Below are 14,127 nucleotides of genomic sequence, written 5' to 3' on the forward strand. Positions count from 1 at the left end.
GGGGTGGGGGACATGGGAGTGGGACATACACGCCACCACCATTTCACCCTACATGGATTCAGGCCCAGCACTTGAATAGGGCTAAAGACCCCAAAAAGGGAGTTTTCATCCCATATAAAAACATTTCTCAAGTGTTCCTCCTTTTCCTATCCTGATAACATTTTGGATGTGCTAAATTCAATACATTTCTGAAAGGTTACACATTAAGAATGAAAACATGTAGGGCTCAAAGAGATGTGAAGATGCAGATAAGCCCGCCATGCATGCCCCCACCTCACTTCAAGTCATGCGTAGCTCCTTCCTGCACTTCTTTTCCATTTTCTTTTACTGCAATCAGTTTTCTTCATTTTATGTGTTTTATGACTTCTTGGTCTTAAGACATTCACTTCAGTACCTCTTTATTAGTCACCTTCTCAATCCAAGAAATTCTTCACATCTTGTGATCAGTGCACATTTTAAATGCTTCTGTTTATTTTTTTCACAGTAGCCTTTGTTAAAGTCCATGGTTCTACAATTGATCCTTGAAGACATGATTAGTTCCACCTGCGTCATATAATCACTCTTATGCACAGTGTCCTGTCTTAAACATGAGGATGCAGTTGGCCTTAAAGCCTAATGAAGCAAGAGTGCCTTCAGCAGCAGACAAACTTATCATTTCCCTCATGCATCCTCATAATGATCCTCTGTCGTAATAAGCCTTCAATATAACAAGCCCTTACATGCCCTTCCTTTGACTTTATGGTCAACAGGTCACCATAGTTTACAGCTGACCTTTCACAAATAGAACACCACAGAGATTGCCATGGGAAAGGTTTCTGGCTTCCCCCAAGGAACTTTGGTCTGTCAGTATTTCAAACAGAATGTTCGGGACAGGAAAATAAGTGATTGCTTTTTCAGAAAACAGGAAGGCACAAGAGTGACTTACATGCCTGATTTATTCACTTTACATCAATCCAGGTTCACTGAGTTTATGCAGAATCAGCTCCTAGGCCAAAGGAAACACTCTTGAACCTCGCATAGGAGAACAGCAGGAAGAGACGTATCCCCATCCCAAGGCTGCTGTGAAGAAGCAAGGAGCTACATCTAAACTCAAGTTGGCTGAGTTCTGGTTTTCATTTACATTTAAAAAAATAAAAAATCTGTGAATTAATTAATAACAATAATGTATCCTATTTCGCAGTCTGTCAGCAAATTGCCCAAACAGCTAGCTAGCAGGTCAGACAAATAGTAGTGGCACCAACAATTTTAAAATATATTCTAAAATGCCAGACAAGACATTTTCAGCAGATAGTAGAGTTTATTGTTCACTAAAATAAAAGCTCCACAAGCACAAACATCTTCCACACGCACTGTATTTCACAAGCAAGATATTACTACTCCTGCTGTTTTAGATCACATTATATTTAAGAAGAGAGGTAAAGGGTTCATGCTATCCTGCAAATGCACTATGTGGCTCTTAAAGGCACATTGAAGTGTCCTTTGAAGTCACATCTTACAGAAGGGCCCATCATTCACATTCTACAGCTATGCTGACTCTGCCTAACATTTCTACTGGCAACAGAGAATGGATGGATTTGAAGTTGCCTCGTGCTTATTTTACAGTTACCTACCTAATCAGAGAAGAGTGTAACAGACAGAAAACCATTGACCCAGCTAACCTGGATGGGTTCTCTTCCCTCTCTGCTTCCTTCCCTCCCAAAATGCAAAGAACAAAATAAAGTCTCCAGATGAACTTTTTTTTAATGCATCTATGAACATTTGCACAAAGTTAACAAGCAGGTATGTTCTCTCACATTTTACTTTCTGGCAATTTTCTGGCTGTGATCTTTATAAACATTTAATCATTTTTTTAATTTTCAGCTAATGAAAAGACTGAGCAGCTAGACTGGATCAAAGTGTCACCTCATTCAGCCCTTGGTTCTGGCCAGAAGCAGCTTGTGAATCCCATTTTTACAATGAGCCATATATGTCTTGGATCTGATCTCAGGACTCCTCCTGTGTGTGCATATGTGTTCTTCTCCACATAATATAGTTATGGCTTGAGATACCTTATTTTCACATTTGTGTCTGATTTTGGCTCCACAGCAGCCTCTTTCCATCCTACATTGTTCAGGAGGGCCACTTGATCCTTTGAAGAGGTTTATCTAGAAGTCACGGTGAATTCAGAAGAAGAAGAGGATATTAATATCCATTCCATGAACATACACTTCCCTTAAGAATGCAGTCACATGCATGTCTCCTCAGAAGCAAGTCTTATTGATTTCAATGGGCTTACTTGCAAGTAAGCATGTACTGTGGCCCAAGTTAATTTATCCAGGCCACTTTGTGACAGGCTTTCTCTGGGATTGCACAATTCACAATGCAGATGTGGGAAATTTCATGGTGAAATGCTTCCTCAAGAATGTTAAAAACATACAAACCAGAAACCCAGCCTACAAGCAGGGGGAAAAAAACCATAGGATTATACTGGACATTTCACTCAAATGTATTTTAAATATGCAAGAACATGTAGGGTGGGGAAAGCGAACTATTCAAACAGAGTTCCATCCATCTGTAACCAGTAGTGATAAAATACCAGGAAGTCATGACACTCAATTTCTCTCTGTGCATATAGGTCAAAAGTGAAAATGCCACAACTTTATTTGGGCCATTTTTAATCTGGTGATATTCAACATGTGAAGATGGAAATATCAAGCCCTTCCCCATTTCACCATTGATTTCTTAATGCTTAAAGTGCTGTGTATGAAGAAGAGACATTCCTGTTCTTGTGAAAGTTCCCCATGAGAGTGTGAATGCTGAAAATTCAGTGGTTTTGCTGTGTCTCTAAAGAATACCCTCTCCTTTTCAGATGTGTAGCTTTCTCCATGAAGGGATGTCAGAGACAGTAGGCTAACTGTTTCTCTTTGCAGGTCCTGACTTATCATTACCTATCACTTACTTACTGGGTAAGTAGTGCCTGACTAGGGCTGGAATGAAAAAGAAGTGGAGTCCAAGGTATGTAGAGCCAAAACCATTCAGAATGTATCTCTAAATAGACTGGGATTATGAAACCATGAAAGATGACAAAAATAATCACTACTATATTCACAAAATGAAATCTTCCCATTTTTTTTTCATCTTACAAAATAATTACAGACAAGTTCAGGCCTAGTTTGGCCTTCAGGGTTAGGAGACTCTGCCTCCTAGATCTAGTCTGTCGTGAAAGGACAACAAATTCTTTGAGAACTTGCCATGATTGTATTTGTACTGTGAAGAGGTTCAGGAGGCACTTGTGAGATGTTCTGCTACAGGGGCTGAAGGAACCTCACCCTGCACCCTTGCTTGAAGAGTGGGCCTGCCTTTCCTGCCCCCTTCCCTGGGTGGCTAAATATCTTAGTTTGGCCTAAAGATTATGTCTTATAAGTCTCACCATGAGGACATTCTCACAATTCTGTTGTAATTTATTGGAAAGAACATCAGACTGATTCAGGACCACCATCTTTGTGTACCTTTAGGCATGTTCATCTATAAAATCAGAATGCTAATGTTCTACCTCATCTGGCCCTTGTGAAAATAAAATGGCAACCAAAAATTATAACAGTGCTGTTATAAATAGGTCAATAATATGGTGGGTGTTCTGCTTAAATATACAGGGCTGTATGCCTGGAGAGATTCATGCTAGTGGTCTGAGGATCATGCAAGAGAGAACTGGATTTGAAAAGCACAAGAATGTGGGGAAAGGGCTGCTTGAAACAACCTCTGCATGGGTCTCTTGCCATAATGCTAACCAAAGCACATTGAGCAGTGTAGCTTCGATGTGAAAGGTTACATGTAGAACCTGCAGAGATGCTGTTGTTTTTGCATTTGAGACAGTTTTACAGATTTAATGCTGCCATTCTGTGTGTTTAGCTACTGCCTACTCCTATCTGGAACCTCTCCAAGAATCTGATACCAAAATATTAATGTGGTGTGGATTTGGAATGGTCCAGGTATACTCACCACAAGGAAGTGGGGGAGAGAAGCCACTCTCTTCAGCCCGCTCCCTGACAGCATGCCTCTGCTCCAAAACAGAACCACAGGATAGGTGAAGGAGGCACTAGGCCATACTACACTCCTCAGAATGTGACAATGCCCAGTGGTCTTCCTAGCCTTTACAGGATCCATCCTTCTAGCCCTCATCCCCACTTTGTTTTGCATGTTCAAAGTACAATAGTGAGGGGCACCATCTGGAGTAGAAGATTGTGGATTTCACATCTTGCAAAACATGATGCAGTAGGCTAGCAGCATCCTGGTTTCTGGATTCCTGAGAAGCATTGCATGGCTGCCAAAATGCTTTAACTACAGAAGATTTTAAAGAACTGAAGGTATCATGCTACCAGGCTCTGGAGAAAATAGAAGCAGATACTTGAGCAGCAAAATCATTGGGAGTTGATGCAAATTCAGGTTGCTTGGTCTACAGTTTAGATTTTAGTAAACATTTAGTAGATTTTATTCCTTTCAGTAGTGGATTAGCTACTAGCATTCCAGTCTGTCTTTGGAAGACAAAGCCCTATTAGAATGACTCCTGGTCCTCCTGGATCCTGTATTATTCTTGGTTTCACTACCCATCTATATCTGATTGTACTCAGTACAGATCTGTTATGACAAGTCTACTTTCTCTTGCCCATCTTCCTTTCCAGTCAGCTTTGACTGGCTTGTGCACACTCACTCATACGTTGTTCCTCCCATAGATTGCCAAAGCAGCAGCATCTCATATCCTGAGAAATATATTTTTACCTGAGAGGGGGTTGTCTGTGAGATGTCAAAGAGGTGTGAAAGGCAAGGATTGGGATAGGTGCCAGAAGAATAGCTCGCCCAGCTGATTGTGGGAAAGGGTTTAAAGAGAATTTGGGTAAATGGGTCCCACATTTGGGTAAAAAACAGCTAACCTGGCAATATGGTGACCTCCAGCCAATAAGTAAAACCATTTTTGGCACCCTAGCAGACAGCGATATGCATTCAGCAGCTGCGGTGGTTGTCATCTTTCCCACCCAGGCAGGGTGCCCAGGCATTAAACCTGTACCACAAACAGAAATAAATTTTCTCTTCCTCATGCACTCCTTGCCCTGAGATTTGTTACCTCATCTGGAGATCCAGGGAAGGATAGTGATTCCCTGAGACCTCAGCCACTAGATATCCTGCAGACCACCACACCTGACTGCCAGGCAAGGTAGGGCTTTAAAATGACTCACTACAGCTCAGACCAAACAACCATTTTCAGGGTAGATGCAAGAGGATTGAATGTGCCAGTCTACACACACTTTTTTTCTCTCACAACCTTTTTACCCAAGATGAAAGTAAGAGGAATACACACACCACATGCAGTGACCCCTTCCTGAACAGGTTGTGGCATCTGAAAAACCATCAGCATTCTCTTGCTTTATGCATGGCAGAATTCATCATAACTAGTTTTTCACACAGATTAGTTTTTGTGAAATATTCCATAGACAGAAAAAGTTTCATGGTGGTAGTGTTTCTACAAAGGAATGTCAGCTTCAAGGGGCTGGGGGGTGACAGGGGCGAGGGAGGGCAATGAAAAAGTCATGGTACTGAAATGCAAATGAAAGTTGATTTGTCTCTTGACATTTCATAAGGGTATGGCAAATGTGGAGATCACGTTGAATACATCAAATGTCCATTTATCTTTTGCTCTTTTGCCTTCAGCTGTTGTACATTAAAGCATTTCCACTTCATTTTTGATTGTGGGAGTCCTATAGTACAAACACCGGTTCGGCAAAGGTGTGTAGAGAGTCTATTGGGAAACATTTGGTAATTAAAACAAAGATACACCGCATCAAAGATGAATACACAGTAGAAGCCTCTGATAGTAAAGTTATTTTTTCCTACTGCAACAATTATGCTATAATCAAAGCTTGGCTATAAATGATGTTGCAATTCCCTACTTGCAAATCTGAAACAATTAATGATTTTCACTTTACCACTGGTGGTGGTGGGGGGGAAGGACTTTTACTGAAACAGAGTACAGCATAGACAAAAAAACCTGAACTACCCACTAAGAATGAAATAGCAACGTAGAATTTCACAGGCCTACTGTATGAAATGTGACCGTTCTGCTTGTGAAATTCAGCCATCTAGATTGCAGACTCTGAGCCAGAAGTACAGTGCCATGCTTACACGCTAGGCTTTTCCATTGTTATCTGTGGCAAGGGAAAATGCTCCAGGATGCTTACACAGTTTCATCTTCCTTATAATGGGAACATTATGCGCACAAAGGACTTTGGACGGAAGCCACTCTGTTCTTCAGAACATTTCTGTGCCTCCCTTTGGAAGTCAACAGGTTGGGCTTGCCAGATCCCTGGGGCTGTAGAGCACAGTCTACGTATATCCATCCTTCCTTTTCAGACATGCAACTATGCACCAAAGGTCACTGATACGAGGCATCTTATCCCAGCACATTATCACATCAGGGTCAACCTAGGCATTCAGGAGACAGTTCCTGCTATCAGAATACTTGTCAATCAAAAATGGGATTTCTTCGGAATGATATGTCTGAGCAATCAAACTTACAGATCAAACCTCTTTTTGTCTTCTAATGATCAGGGAGCTGGAGTCCCGAAGGCAGCATGTGTCGTTCTGCCAACTCCTGCGACATTGCTGGAACCAGTTGTATTGGCTCTTGCCTTTCCATTGGACCATTTCAGCAATGTGGAGAGGGGGGATCTGCTGCTTGGGTAACACCCTATCCTCCACATTACCTTACCCGGGCTCCATGTTCTGGAGATGACACTCCTCGATTCAGAGCATGTTACCATAGTCTCTTGAGACTGAAGGATGCCTATGATGATCAGGCACAAAGCAAACCACCCCGGAATGCAAAAGGAGGAGGTAAGGGAAAGAATTGAACAGGACAAACATATTTCATACATCACCATTGCCAAATATGAGCAAAACGTATCATCTAATTTGATCATCATACCCAGTTCTTTTTAGGGCAATAATCTTGTGTCTTCAGGGCCACCTAATCAAGTGGTGAGACCTCATACGATGCGCAAGCATGAACTTTTAGGGTAACTATCCTGGAAGTAGTGTAAGTGGGCCTACCGCCTCCCTTCAGTCTCCTTGAAGGAGACATTTAAGAGAATAATGAAAGAGCAGATTAGCTTCGTCTTTCATATGTGAAAGTATTCCACCTTTTAATAACAAACAATATTCAAATGTGTCATATATGACACAAGAATAAGTGATCTGATGGCACTTATTCCTATTACAGCTGGTTGGATAGCTCAGTGAGCGAGGAATCTGGCTGTGGAGCCAGACAGAGTTTGGGAGTTTGATTCTTTACTGTACCTCCCAGGAGTACGGTCAGCCATGTAGCCTTAGGCAAGCCAATCCCAGGGCATCTAAGAAGAACGGAATGGTAAACCTGAGTATTCCTGATATAGAAAGGGTTGTCCCAAGTCAGAACTGACTAGATGATGTAACATGATGATTATCTATACTACTGCTACTAATACTACTATTATTACACATCAACATATTCAGGTGACTTGTTTTATCCTTCAAACCGTCCTCAAATCTGAAAAACTAAAGATCCTGCTAAGTCTGATCCAAACATAAGGAGCTTTTGGCTTGGTGGGGAAAATGATCCCTCGCTAGGCGGAAAGGTGTCCACTATATTGTTCCTTTCCCTACTCGGTGTTCTTCCGACGTCTGCTCTTCTTTAACTGCAAGTGAGGTGAATGCTACCAAGCTCACAGGAATCCCTTGCTTTTTATTTCCAGTCCACCTTATCCTTCAAGGTAAATCATCACTTGTCCTACCTCTTGTACCCTTTTACAAACTTGTTTCTCAGAAATCTTATGATTTTTTTTTAAAAAATGACAAAGTGAGGATGTCAGCATCCTCACTTTGCTGTTATCAAGATTTCAACAGAGAACCATGAGCAAATAGTACCAGCAGGTGAGAGCTGTGAATTTTTGTTATGCTTAAATTCTTAAAAAAAAGAAAGAAAGAAACCCACACCCCCACACAGAACAGAAAACCCATGTAGCATCTCAACAGAATGCTGTGCTACTTAGATCAAGAGTACAGGCCTCCCCTGTTGGAAGACGTATCTACATGAAACTCAGTAGACAAGGCCCCTTCCTGGACATGGATGAACAGGTAGCAACAATATTCAAACAGAGGGCCTGTCTACCTCGATCAAAGGTAGACCAGGTCATTCTTGTGAGGGTAGGTCTACCAGGGACTCAGTTGACCATCTCTCTGGTCTGAACAAGAAAGTCAGATTTAACACTACTTATTAAACTCAGAACTAATCTTCAGATCATTTCTGATTTTGAAAAAAGGTCAGGTGTGGCTCGCAAAGGTCTGGGAGAGAGAAATAACCAGGGTATAGTGCTTCTAGATCCTGTAAATCTCCACAGCCCTGCTTTAAAGAAGGATACAACTCAGTTAAACAGGTCCAAGAAAGTTGAAGGCGCTAAGGAGGTCTTGTAGTCCCCAACTGTTTCTCCAAGCTTTTATCTATAACTGAAGAATTCCCTTCTGCCCCTCCCGCAAGGCCTACTAACACTCTAGCCTTGCCCCTTAAAGAGGCAGCATGCAACATAACCACAAGCTATTGCACAGTTACCCGTGTTTAGCTATAATGAGGTGATCAATAGATGTAATTTGGAACTCCTTCAATAATCCATTTGTCAAGCAATCCATACACACATACTCTTAAATGCTTTTAAATATGCTTTTAAAAGTGTTTTAATCTAGGATTTAGTACTGAGTAATATTTAACTGGTTTTTAATATATAATTTGGACATACATATATATGCTGCCTGGCACCCAGGGCAACTCACAACAAATAAAACTATGTGATGCAACTGGTTTAAAATGCTGTACAAAAAACTACATTAAAAGCCAGCTAAACATTGCTGAATATGAAAATCTAGATTACAAATAATTTTAGGAGCATTTCTAAAAGCATTTAAGAACATATGTATATGGATTGCTTGACAAATGGATTATGGAAGGAGTTCTTAATTACATCTATTGATCACCTTATTATATCTAAACATGTGTAACTGCAATAGCTTGTGGTTATGTTGAATACCAGGGACGTGGTGGCGTTGCGGGCTAAACCGCAGAAGCCTTTGTGTGCTGCAGGGTCAGAAGACCAGCAGGCGTAAGACTGAATCCATGTGATGGAGTGAGCTCCCATCGCTTTGTCCCAGCTCCTTGCCAACCTAGCAGTTAGAAAGCATGCAAATACGAGTAGATAAATAGGGACCACCTTGGTGGGAAGGTAACAGTGTTCTGTGTCTAAGTCGCACTGGCCATGTGACCACGGAAGATTGTCTCCGGACAAAACGCTGGCTCTATGGCTTGGAAATGGGGATGAGCACCGCCCCCTAGAGTCGAACATGACTGGACAAAAATTGTCAAGGGGAACCTTTACTTTACCTTTATGTTGAATACTGCCGCTCATTAATAATAATAATAATAAAAAAGTCAAAAACATTATTTATTTATTTATTTATTTATTTATTTATTTATTTATTTATTTATTTATTTATTTATTTATTTATTTATTTGTTTATTTAAACATATAAATTAGCATAGACTAGAGATGGGCACTGTCACATGGCCCCTGCTTGTTTCACCAAACTAGGAGCTCACGCTATGTGCTCCTCAGCTGCCACCAGTGGATTACATCAACATTATCTATTATTAATAATTGAGATCCAGGCCATTTGTAATTTTAAAATAACCAAATAGAAATTGTTTATTGTTACAGATGAAAATACTTCAGGTAATGTTGTTAACTCTTAACAAACATCCTCCTTCATCTACTCTCAATCACCACTTTCTCAGCCAAATTCCCAAAACCCTCCAAACTCTCAATCTCCTCAGCTTTCTATCTCTGTGTCTGACCTGCCCCTCCTTCTGCTTAGTCTGTTATATCTCATGACTCCAACCCTCCAGCATTCCCATTGGCCTATGCAGATAGCATATGAACATTCATGACCTGGGCAGATGCTACAGGGACTAAAAATGATTTGGCAATTTGGTGCGGTTTCGCAGATTGGGCCCACAAGTGTTGCAGTGGCACCTCAGTTTCCCCACCTTGCTTCCTCCTGCGGCCACCTACTCAACAGCAGCACCCTGGGCTGCCCTGCCTCACCTCTTCTTCTGAGTAGATGTCCACGGGAGGAAGTGGGACGTGGAATCTGGGGTGCCCCCACAACAAGTGTGGACCTAATCCACCAAACCACACCAAAGCACTGAAGCACGGCTTATGCCCCTCTCTGGCGTAGACCTTCTAGATGTCCAAGTAAATGTCCTCATGAAATTGGAGTCTGTATGATACATGTTCAAATGTAAGTAGCACCAACAAATCCTCTGAGCATAGTGTAATGTATGGTGCATCTTATTCTCCCATACTTGGAGTATTATTTTCTTATCCACCATAAAGACTTGTAAATTCAGTTTTCATTGCCCACTTGTTAGACTCCATAGGACAGGGATATAATTTAAGAGAACATGAATCTTTGCAAATACTAAATATTTCTCCACTGCTGCATTAATACTAGTGATGATTTCAAACCAGAATGAATGAATTGCTGGAAAAGCTCAGATCATATATCTAAAGGATGCACTTCTGGTATTATGTCTCCAAGATTTGTCAGAGTTTGACAATCACTTCTTTAACAACTGTTGTGGAATCCAATATACTCTAAATACTTTTTTTTGTTGGATCAATCTCAATTTCAAATCTAAGAAAACATCCTGTATAGATTCTAATACAGTTCTCCATTGTTTATATTGGATGTTATTTTCTAATTCTCCATTACATCTTTCTCTAAGCCCTTGAATATCTATCTTATAAAGATTATTAAATGTTTATAAACCATGGTTACAGGCTTAGGTTTCTAAACAGATCCAATAATTCCCTCCAATATCTTAGGATATTCTGAAGTATTCAGTGCAGATGGGCCAAAGATAGACATCTGCAAATGCTGAAGCTGGAGATACTGCCATTCAATATTTGCAGGTAGATGATATTTAACCTCTAAAGTGGAAAACATTAGAAAAAGACAGTTCCAACTTGATGGAACCTCACACATACATATGCAATTCCAAAACATCTGGGTATGTCTGATACATTATCACCCAGTTATTTATTACTCTAATTCCAGTATTCTAATGTTTTGCTCCAGTCATTTGAAATGGAAGTTTATCCACAAAGATGTGTGTGGCCAGTGATAATAGAGGACCAAATGTTTTCTTCTGGGTGGGCTCAGTGTCTCAATCTGCATAAAAATACTTTATTACCATATGGTATTTCCATCAGCCTTGTGGTCCAGCCATATTTTCCTGTGCATCATGGGTGGGAAAAACTATGTGCAAACAAATCTGGGATCTGGACTGTAAAGCATTTTGTCCCATATGAAATCGCAACTACTAGGTTTATATGATTATCCAAGGAGGTGTCAGATAGCTCATTGTAGATGCACACTTCATTACTTCCTCAACTGGATTCACACTTCTTTGATTATGAACCATCATTCATAACATGTTTTATACTTGCATTCTTACACCTTTCTTCTGAGAGAAAGTTGTGGAAGCATTTTGATCGTCCATCAGAAGGATTCATAGAGTATAGGGTTCCGTTTGTGTTTATGTGTTTCCCAATATTTCCAACAATAAGATCTAGAACAGTTAAAACGGCCGCTTAATGAAACTAATTTACTGGCAAAAAAATATGCACAGAGTCTTCCCATAAATCTCTGATGGGTGGTGAAACGTCTCTATGAGGAATATGTATTTTACTGATTTTCAGGAAAACGACCATCTGTTCTGCATATGTGTAAGGGTTAAGCTCTGATATTGAAAACAGATGCCCAGGTTGAGTCCTGGAGTCCGCTGCCAAAATTTAATAAGCCCTAGAAGACATACACTCTCCTTGGAACCAGAATTTCATCCTACTTGCATGTGATCCATAGTCAAAACTTCAAGTTTTGTATCAAGTTTTTATTTCCTGGTTCTTATGTGAAAGATTGTTAACACCATAAAAAAGAAGCCGTGATTAGCCCAATGGTCATGATAATAACATGTTTTCCTTTACCTACAATGCCTCACTTCATATCTCCTTGGTTTCTGCAATTTGTTCTGTTGGGCCTTTTGTACACATTTGTGTACATTTGTGTACAAAAGATGATTTATCAGCAGCAGTGAAAAATCTCATTGATGCTAGGCCTCAGCACAGTCTTATAGTTTACTGATGGCACTTAATGAATGAAACCGAACTGCAGAAGGCTGCATTAAGAGAGAATTCATTTAACATCAGAACTGATTGTCACCATCTGTATGAGAAATGTTCTAGTGAGCTGATAGAGCTGCTGTTAAATATTTATGTAATTCAGAAAATGGAAAAAATGGTCCTGGGAGGTGGAATTAAGATGGATAAAATTTCTAAATAAAGATCCATTCCTACTTTTAAATTTATCCTTAGCTGATTAGGTTCAGATACAGTAAGGAATTGTAATTAGCAGGCTGAGATAATCACGACCTTCTATTATCAGTTATCATATAGGAACATAACTGAAGCAGCACAACTCCTGTGTTAAGATGACGTTTAATCTCTTCTTCCTGTGAGACAGTTAATATGATCTGTATCACAAAATCCACATTTGATGCCCAAGAAAACAAAACTCGTGAAGTTGTCATTAGAGGTACCAGTGGTAGTGACTTGCTTGATTTAAATGATTTATCCTGATAGCTGTATTTGAACAGATGGTAAAATCTTGGCATCACTTTCTTTCCATGGAGCTATTTTCTGTGGTAAGTGATAAGACTGTTGTGCTGCATCAACTACAGCTCTGATACAGCTCGAAGGGGCAGCAAGGCAGTGAAGGGTCCCTGCTTGAGTCCCTGTATTGGGAGATATACAAAGGATAAGCTAAACTGAAATACCAAACCATACCATTTGTGAGGTTTCATTATATTTTAAGGGGCAATATTGCTTCTATAAAATGCAGCTGCTGAGATGCTGTGGAGAAGACTGGTGCAATGAAGTTGGGGTTGTTTTATACCCTTTCCTTTTGGGGCTACTGTATCATTGAAAGCCGTACAGAACTTGTTTCACCACGGCAAAGGAAAACAAAAATCACCTCATAAAAGCTTCTATTGTGAAGGTGACATCAACGTTCACCTGTAAATACTGACATTCTGTCGCTCTGGCAGCCAGTCTACAATATGGGGCAGCTAGGCTGCGAAATGGCCTCATACGACCCTGGTCTGAAAGACCTGCATGGGTTTCCAATTCCTTTCCAGGACTACAGTTGTGTTCAAAATTATTCAGCCCCCAATGCTGTAAAGGGGTTTAGGGACTATAGTGTACATTTGGAATTGTATTCAGAATGAAATCCTACAAGGACGTTTTAAAGAACCAAATGCAACTAAAATAACATCAATTGTTTATGTAATACAGTAGTAAATGTTTCTTTTGTGGTTTCTTCATTGCCACAATTATTCAACCCCTTAAAGACTACCACTCTGAAGAAGAGAGGTTCATTCAGGTGTTTTCGATCAGGTATTGAAAACACCTGTGGATGTCACCGAGCACCAATCAAGCATAATAAGCACCAATTAGGCAGCTTTAAAAGGACTGTGATACTCAGCTCCTTCTAAACATTTACTGGAGTGGTTACAAACATGGTGAAGTCAAGAGAATGGTCCAGGAAGACAAGAGAAGAGGTGATTTGTCTTCACAGGAAGGGCAATGGCTATAAGAAGATTGCAAAGAAGTTAAACATACCAAGAGACACCATAGGAAGCATCATTCGCAAATTCAAGGCAAAGGGCACTGTTGAAATGCTACCTGGTCGTGGAAGAAAGAAGATGCTGACTTTGACTGCTGTGCACTACCTAAAGCGTAGAGTGGTGAAAAGTCCCTGTGTGACTGCTGAGGAACTGAAAAAAGATTTGTCAGATGTAGGTATAGAAGTTTCAGCTCAGACAATAAGGCGCACACTGCGTAATGAAGGTCTCCATGCCAGAACCCCCAGGCGCACCCCCTTGCTGTCTCCCAAGAATAAGAAGAGTTGACTGCAGTATGCCAAAAGTCATGTGGGCAAACCACAAAAGTTGTG

This window comes from Pogona vitticeps, chromosome 1 (genome assembly GCF_051106095.1).
Source record: "Pogona vitticeps strain Pit_001003342236 chromosome 1, PviZW2.1, whole genome shotgun sequence".
NCBI lineage: Eukaryota > Metazoa > Chordata > Lepidosauria > Squamata > Agamidae > Pogona > Pogona vitticeps.